The sequence below is a fragment of the Ailuropoda melanoleuca genome, chromosome 19 (genome assembly GCF_002007445.2).
Source record: "Ailuropoda melanoleuca isolate Jingjing chromosome 19, ASM200744v2, whole genome shotgun sequence".
NCBI classification, from domain to species: domain Eukaryota; kingdom Metazoa; phylum Chordata; class Mammalia; order Carnivora; family Ursidae; genus Ailuropoda; species Ailuropoda melanoleuca.
Genome location: NC_048236.1, coordinates 615,029 through 623,961, shown reverse-complemented (window position 1 = coordinate 623,961; position 8,933 = coordinate 615,029).

Below are 8,933 nucleotides of genomic sequence, written 5' to 3'. Positions count from 1 at the left end.
CATCTGTGAATAGAGACAATTTTACCTCTTTCTTTCCTATTCTGATATCTTTGGTTTCTTTTCCTTACCAGATTGCTTTGGCTAGGACTTCCAGTACTATGTTGAATAGGAGTGGTAAGAGTGAGAACCCTTATCTTGTTTTTGATTTTAAATGGAAAGCTTTCAACCTTTTACCACAGAGAATGATGTTAGCTGTGGCTTGTTATATATGGCCTTTATTGTGTTCTTTCTATGCCTAATTTAAGTTTTTATCATGAATGAATGTTGAATTTTTCTGTGTCTATTGAGATGATCATTTGACTCTTTGATTTTATTAATGTGGTGTATCACACTCATTGATTTGTGTATGTTGAACCATTCTCGCACTTGAAGGATAAGTTTCTTTTGATCATGGTGAATGATCCTTTTAATGTGCTGCTGAGTTCTGTTTGATAGTATTTTATTGAGAATTTTTGCATGTATATTCATCAGAGATGTTGGTCTTTAGTTTCCTTTTCTACAACCGGCCTTTTCTGGGATTTTGGTATTAGGATAATGCTAGCCCTGTAGAACTAATTTGGAAATGACTGTTCCCTTCTCCTCATATTTTTGGAAGGGTTTGAGAAGGATTGGTGCTAATTCTTCTTTAAATGTTTGGTAAAATTCACCAGTAAAGCCATCTGGTCCTAGGCTTTTCTTTGTCAGGAGATTTTTGATTACTGATTCAATATCCTTGCTAGTAATTGATCTAACTAACCTAGACAGATTGTCTATTTCTTCCTGGCTCAGTCTTGGTAAGTTATATGTTTCTAAGGGTTTTTCCATTTCTTTTAGGTTGTCCAGTTTGTTGGTGTATAGTTAGCTGTTCATAAGTCAGTATGTTCTTAGCTATAAGTAATAGAAAGCCCAATTAAAATAGCTTAAATAAGAATTATCAAAGGACGATACTCTGAACAGGTAGTATTTATAAGTAGTGTGGTTGCAGGGTTGGTTAATCTAGGGCTCAAAGGCATCTTAAGGAGCAGGTATTTTTCTTCTTTCCACTCTAGAATCTTGACCTCCTAGACTGGCTCCCTTCATACTCCTAAGGTGGCCATTTCTGACTAGGTTATATGCAGACAATAATCACTAAGGGCACAAATGGGGATATTCCTGTCTTATGTCCTAGAGTCTTCAGAGACTTACCTTCGGTTCTCACTGGCCAAGGTGGTGTCATATGCCCTTTTTAAAATAAATAACTAACAAGGGAATAAGACCACATGATTGACTTTGAGCAATCATAATTCACTCCCTAGAGCTGAGACCTGCTCTCCTAGATGCTCATGGCTGCTTGGAGAAGAGTGAACTAAATCAGGGATCTGTTAAAAAAAAAAAAAGAAAGAAAGGAAGGAAGGAGAAAGAAAGAAAGAAAGAAAGAAAGAAAAAAGGAAGGAAGGAAGGAAGGAAGGAAGGAAGGAAGGAAGAAAGAAAGAAAGAAAGAAAGAAAGAAAGAAAGAAAGAAAGAAAGAAAGAAACTAATGGCTATTGGGTAGGGTAGTTGAAACAGCTAGCCATCCTCCAATATCCAAATCTCCTTTTCTACCAAAATAATAGCAATTGCAGCTGGGCATAGAGTACACTAGAATAAAGTACACTTCCCAGCCTCCTTTGGAGCTGAGCATGACCATATGACTAACTTCTAGACAATGGGAAGTCAGCAGAAGTTGCACACAGCAGCCTCCAGGAATCTTCTTTAAGACACATCTGGCATGTGCCCTTTGCTCTCCTGTCTGTTCTTTTCTCCACTTGCTGCCAGGAATGTGGATGCCACCACAATACACCATGAGAACAAGGGCCATCGCAGAACAGGTTGCTGCAAGGAGCGCGGGGCTCCGGGAACCTCGAGGAGCAGAGCACTACCCCAGCTCTGTACCATCATCTCCAAACTTATCTACACGATGGAGAAATGAACTTACAGCAGACATAATTCTAATGAATACAGGCAGTCAGTCAACACCGTCTGCTACAGGATGTGATGGCCCAGGTCATCACAGCAAGTTAACAGAGAGCCTCAATCCTAACCTAGGACCCCTGATCCCCAGCTCAGGGCACATTCTGCTTTTTTAAAAATTTTTTTTAAAGATTTTATTTATTAATTTGACAGAGATAGAGACAGCCAGTGAGAGAGGGAACACAAGCAGGGGGAATGGGAGAGGAAGAAGCAGGCTCATAGCGGAGGAGCCTGATGTGGGGCTTGATCCCATAACGCCGGGATCACACCCTGAGCCGAAGGAAGACGCTTAACCGCTGTGCCACCCAGGCGCCCCACATTCTGCTTTCTTGAAAGCAGTGTGGTGAAATGAGACACATTCAGGTGTTGAAACCAGAAAACCTGAGGTCCAGTCTGGCACTGTGCCTCACAAGAGATGTCATCCTGAAAACATTAACTTCTCCAAGTCCTTCTTCTCAGCTGTAAGATGGGGAGAATGATTCCTATGTCACATGTGCTGAGCACTTGAGTGAGCCTGGCATGCTCTGAAAGCTAGCTGTGGATTTCTAACAACAACTGAATGAAGATTAAATAGGCTGTGGACCCTGGTTCATAGGAAATATGGTAGCCAGCTTCCAAGATGTGGGGGACTCCGAGGCCAAGTCATTACGCACATTGTGGCTCCTACCTTGGTCTCTTGGGTCACTCATAGGGGAAGTCAGCTGCCCACATGTGAGGACACTCAGCTCTCTGGAAAGGTGGACACACAAACAACTGAGGGCCCCTGCCAAGGGCTGGCACCGACTTGCTGGCCATGTGAGAGAGCCACCATCCCATCAGGCTTGCAGATGACTGGAGCTCTGGTCGACATCCTGATCGCAACCTCAAGAGAAACCTGGAAGCTGCCCCACCTAGCTTAGGCCACGTCCACCTTCCTGAACCACAGAGACCCTGTGAAAGAAGAAATATTCAGTATTGTTTCAAGCTGTTAGGTTTGGGCTTGTTTGTTACATAACAATAGATAATCAGTGCAGTATTTACTCACTAAACATTAGTTCCCTCTTCTTTCTGGGAAGACCCTTCTCTTCCGCACCTCCCTCTCCCACCATGTGAATCTCACCTGCCAGAATGAGGGCTTAGGACACAGGCATCTGCCCTCCCTGCATACAGAGGCTGTGGGGAAAGGCTGTGGCCGGCCTCCCTGCCCGCTAGCCCCTTTCTCCCTGCCGAACAGTGAATCCAGGTTGGTCCAGATGCCCATCATGGCAAACCCAGGTGATGGGGCCCACCTGTCTGCTCGGGCCTTATGAGTGAGTGAAGAGTTCGTTGGCCAACCTCTGTCTGCCTGTATCTCCACCCCTTTGCCTGGAAGCTTCCTCCAGCAGTGCAACTGGGTAGTGAGGGCCAGAAAACTGACACTCCTTTGGGAACGGCCCTCAAGCAGGGACTCAGCTCTCTTGAAGGCGCCAGTTGCTCACAGTGGTAACCAATTAACACACCCTTTACTGGCGGCCTTCCCTCCCAGTCTCACTCCCTGATGCTCCCCCGCTGATGTTTCCTGAAGCCCCTTTCTGAACAACATACTTGCACTCCTAGCCTTGTCTAGGGCCTGCCTCTGGGGGCGCCCAATGTTCTGAACAGAAGTGTAGGTTGACCTTCGAGGTGCGTCCGGGAATGATTTTCTTCCCCTGGTGAAAGGTGAGAGAGGAGAAGGCCTCATTTCCCCATCTGTCTTTTTCTGTTTGGCGTAGATGCTGTTTGTGAGCTTGATGCCTGGGGCTATAGTAGCCACTTGGTGACCAGAAGGGGAGACGGGGACCACTTGCACAGGATGAGAGCGCAGAAGGATGGAAGCCAGGCCCCTTGGAGGCATCTGGGAGCCTCTCGACCGGCTCAGGGTCACCGAGCTCTGTACTTCTTGGTAAGGAGACAATACATGTCCTTATAGATTGAGCCACCTTTATTTGGGTTTTCTGCTGTTTATAGCCAAACTCAGCCATTACTGATACATCCATTACCAATACAGGCTTGTCCCAGACGACAATCCACATCCCCCGCTTGAAGCCCCCAAACAGGATGGAAAGGGGGCGGGGAGGCCACAGGCTTGAACTCCACAAGTGGCTGAGGACCTGGTGCTGAAGACCAGGGTCCCAGGGGGGAGAGGGACGTGTAGGCAGCAAGGACAGGGGGTGGGGAGGACCAGACGGCAAGCCCCCCATCCATCCGGCCAGGGTGAGCGTTGTTATTGTTATTATTATGGACCATCTCAAGGCTCATGCTCGTCCTGGCCTGGCGGGCCCCACTAATGGCCCTATAAATCCCAGCCATAAAGAGTAATGGGGGGAGACAAATGAGATAATTAGGAATAAATCTCACCGAGGTCTCTATTCCGCAGCGCCCCTGGCCAATCTTCCGAGCCATTAGCCAGCCCCTAATGAACGCCAAGCTGCCCAGTGCCGAGAGACTCCAGGCATGGGAGGGACCTGGGATGAGGGTCACCATTGCCCCCACCACCCTCCGGCCGGCGACCTTGGGAGAAGCCGAGGGACAGGCCCGCAGCTTGCCTGCGTGGCTTTTCTGTCTCCAGGGCCTTGCGGACAGTTCGTCTGCACCGTCCCCTCACTACCTCCCCTCTGCCTTCCATCTCTGCTTCTCTCTCATCAGCCAGTCTCTGTCTGCATTGTTGAACCATGGAAGGTCTGAGTTAGCAGGAATTGAGGGGGCCACCTGACACAACCTCCCCATCTGTCCTTCCTGCCACCAGTCAACCCCAGGGCAGGGACCCCATCCACACCCCTCTCCCCCAGAACTTTCCTAGGAAGAGGGAGGCCCCATCCACCACGTGGCTGGCGATGGCGCTGATATCTCTCACTATCAGAGCCTGCCCTCTTGCCTGGGGCTGGGAGTTCTCTCTTGATATGTCGGCTCCTTGGTCTTCCTCTGCCTGCCGGAGCGAGAATAAATCTCAGTCTCCTCCCTGGCTTCGGATATTTGAAGGCCACCGTCCTTGACTTCTCGTCTCTAGCCAAGACCCCTGAGCTGCATTTGACAATTCAAGGTTTCCAGCCAGGCCTCCCCGACCCAGGCACGTCCTCTGGACCCACACAGAGTAGTCCGACCCCATTGGGACTTCTGTTGTTTTCATCTGCCAGCCCCTCCCCCCCCTTTTGGTTACAGACCCTACTTCTTTGGGAAGCTTCCCCTCCTGGATTCCACATGGTTCTGGAGGGGCAGCCAAGTCACCCGCCCTTCCTGGCCCCAGAGGCCTGGGCCGTCGTAGCCATCCATCCCTTGACACGGTGACTGGCCCAGGGATGAGGACCCTGGGGGCTCGAGGTGGTAAAATGAGAGATGTTGGGTAGACACAGCTCATGAACGTGCCTCCCTTTCACACCCCCCCAGTGCCCCCAGAGCCCTACCTGTCTGCATTCGGAGGGGATGTGGGTCCACCCTATGCCGAGTCTCCACATCGTTCCCAGAGAGTCAGAATATAGAAAGGAGCATAAACATGAAGGTGGCAAGAGGCCAGGTCTGTGATGTCTGGACCCTCTGCTGCCCCCATGTGTAACCTGAGGCTCCTTTCCTGCTCAGCGCCAGTCCTGGGAGCTGCCACACTGCCTTCCCACTGCTCTGCAATGGGGAGTGTCTGCAACAAGGGTCCCGAGAGTCTCAGGGACCAGCCCTCAGTCCCCCACTGCTGCCTTACCTCCCAGTGGTGGTGGTGGTGGTGGGTCGGTTGGCAAAGGCCCCAGGGCATGACTGGTTGCAGGCAATCCAGCATGGAGGCGGCTAACAGGTGTCCCATCCTGGCAGCCCCGGAGCCAGCAGGGCCTGAGGCTCAGTTTGCCCAGCTCTGGGTACCAGCACGGGGAATGCCAATTAAATGTGCCAAAGAATGGAGAGAGGCTGCTAGAAGCCATGCAGGCAGAGGGGCCAGCTGACCACCACTCCCCTCATTAGCCAGCCCCTAGCTTAGCTACTTGCTCAGTCCTGGGGCAAAATCTTACGAGTCTGGCACACAAGGTCACCCAATGGTCACGGGCAGTCCTGGCCAGAGGCCACTTGGCCTCACCACCTTCTCCTCCCTTAAGTGTAGTAATGCCTGTCTTAGATTAGATGACTCAGGGCATGAGGATTGCCAGTCAAGAAATCTCCCGGGGCAAAAGGGGGCTGGTGGCCTGCTCCATAGAGGAAGGAAAACCAGAGAGCCGGGCTAGTTCCCTGAGCACTGTGGCAACCATTACATTTCCAGAGTCTCATGGATGTTCCATGGTCTGCATAAGGACACTGAGGCCAAGGGAGAGAGCCTCTTCCCTAGGGCCCACAGCACAGCCAGGCCTAGAACAGAATACCTGGCTCAGACCAGCCGGGCGGCAAGCAGATTGGGGAGCCAATAGAGAACAGCTCTGGAGTGGAGGGGAAGAAGGGTCCAGAACTTGGTAGGGTGTCTGGGCAGGACTGGGTGGGTGGGTGGGCGGCCTTAGACAAATGCCATTGGCTTCTCAGCCCAGATGAGGGCCAAGAGGGCAAGGCTGGGGGAGGTGGGGGGGGGGCGCGGTGGACAGAGGCTCTGCAGCACAGCCCCAGGCTGAGCAGGGCTGGCCATGGCTGCAGGCTCTGAAATGGGAAAAGCCTGAGTGCCCATACGTGTACGTACGCTGTTGTATGTGAGTGTGTGAGTGTGGTGTGTGTGACTTTGTGGAATGTACGTGTGTACCTGACTGTAAGGAGAGTCTGTGGGTGGGAGTGTGAGTGTGTGTGTGTGCACGCGCGCGCTCGCGCGCGTGCTGGGGGTGTGTGTGTGGGGGGAGGCTGGCTGAACCCTGCACATGTCCTGCCCCCACCCAGCTCAGCCTCTCAGGTTTCAGCCACTGTCCTAAAGAAAACAGCCCAGAGCCTGCAGCAGGAAATCGCTATTTGGATTGGAGAGGCGCCTCTTCCTGCCACAGCCCCCAGGAGGGGAGTGGGCCAGGGAGGGGGCCTTCCTGCCCACCTGGACCGGACCTCAAGTTGGTCATGCGCCCCTCCTCCCGGCCTCCCTAACCTTGGCCCCCAGCTTGGGGAAGACCTGAGGTGGAGCGAGGACTGCATGGAAGCCCCCCCTCCCCCCACGGTCTGCCCTCCTCAGGACCGGGAGCCACAGCAGGGAGAGGAGTGGCCCTGTCGGAGTCACAGCAACCCCACCTTTAGGAATATTCTACAGACACAGCTTGTTCATGGAAAGGGACAAGTCCGCGCAGCCTTGTTTGTCGTGGAGGAATCAAGGCAAGGGGCTAAGCAGGAGCTGGGTCACACGGTCGCCGCCGCTGGTCCTTCGGTGAGACTCCAAGCTGGTCTTCACTGTGCTGAGGAAGATCCCCCAGACAAAGGGCCAAGGGATAAAAACAGTGCAGGACAATGTGCGTAGAATTTTGACATCTTTGTAAAATAGGAAAAAAAGAGAAAATAGGCGTATATGCTTGTGTATGCACAGGGGAGACCTTGGTACTTTGGGTGCGCAGGAACTAAGCACAAACATTCAGACGGACAGATAGATAAATAACATTGCAGGGCTAAGGAGATAGGGCTTCTCTCTTGGCTTTGGTCTTGACTATGTGACCCTGGACAGGTCCCTTCCTCTCTGCGTCCTGAGTTTCCTACGAGATCCTAGAGGTCAGGAAAACCTTGTTGTTGGCCAACTGAGGGCTGTGTACCTGTTGAGGGGGGGACCCACGGTGGTCTGGACAGTCCTCACCCCCTTATTACCTCCTCCTGCTGCCACTGCACCCCCCTCCCAAAGTCATGGGCTGCTCCCCCATATGGCCTTTCTTAAGAGAGTTCACATTTCATCTGGCCCTTTTTCTGAGCTCCCTCCTTCCTTCCAGAATCCCTGCGGGTCACTCCAGCCTTTGTCCTGGAAGCAGTGCCCACCAACTTCTCCACTTTAAGAGGCCTTCTTCAGCCCTGTCTTCTCCTCAGGATGATCCTGGTCCAAACTCGAACAGTCCCCTCACTCACCCTGGACCGCTCCTGGCTTCCTCCAGGCCCAGGATGGGGTGGGAGGGCTCAGTCCAGCCAGCCCTCCCCCCTGTGGGAGCTCCATCCTGCGGGTGCCCAGGGCAGCCTTCCCCGCAGATATCAAGAGTGCTGGCCATGGGGCCTCCAAGGCTTCTGCTAGTCCAGCAGATTTTCTTCTTCCTCGGGCCCCTAAATCCCCTGACATTCAGGGGACTGAGGCTGGGCTGAGTGACCTCCACTCAGGCCATACTTTCTTCCCAGCGTGTCCCAGGAGCAAGCCCAGGCTGCAACGGGCCAGAGTTGTCCCCTCCCCGGGCACTGCTCTGCCACCGACATGGGCAGCACCCAAGCCTCTGAGAGCCATCACGTGGAAGAGGCAGGAGTCAGCAGGAGATTAATTAATCAAAACCCCGGGCACATCTGCTGTTAATTAATTCTATGCCAAGGGTTAACTCTTCCCTCCCTGGGCTCCCCCTCCCTTTGGCGGGAAGAGGGAAATAATGGTGGGGAGTGAATAACCCCTCTTCTTCCTGCCTTGGGGGGGAGGACATGAAGAGGGGAAGGGACCCCGGAGGGCAGGGAGGCCTCCTCCATCATTTGGGTGTTTTGTGTGTGTTGGGGGAGGAGGAGTGTTTGTTTTTGAGACTCGGGGTCCGTGGACACTACTGATGAGTGCTGAGGAGATCTGAGATGGACAAATAACTTTATTTACAGCAACAAATACGACAGACCCACCCTCCATTCCCTCCCTCTCCCTTCCAGTCTTTTCTATACCGTTCCTGTCCCTCCTGGCCCAGCCCCGCCCTCTGGGGGCCGCGGGGGGTCACTGTATGAGTCAGGCCCCCACGAGGGCCCTGTAAGGAGACTGGGGAAGGGCTTGGCCCAGGGCGGGCTGGGATGTCTCACTTCACATTTTGCTGAGCCTGGGCGGCGGGAGGCGGGCCCCAGCGGCCGTGAGAGGTAGAGAGGCGCACAGCCCGCCGGGCCC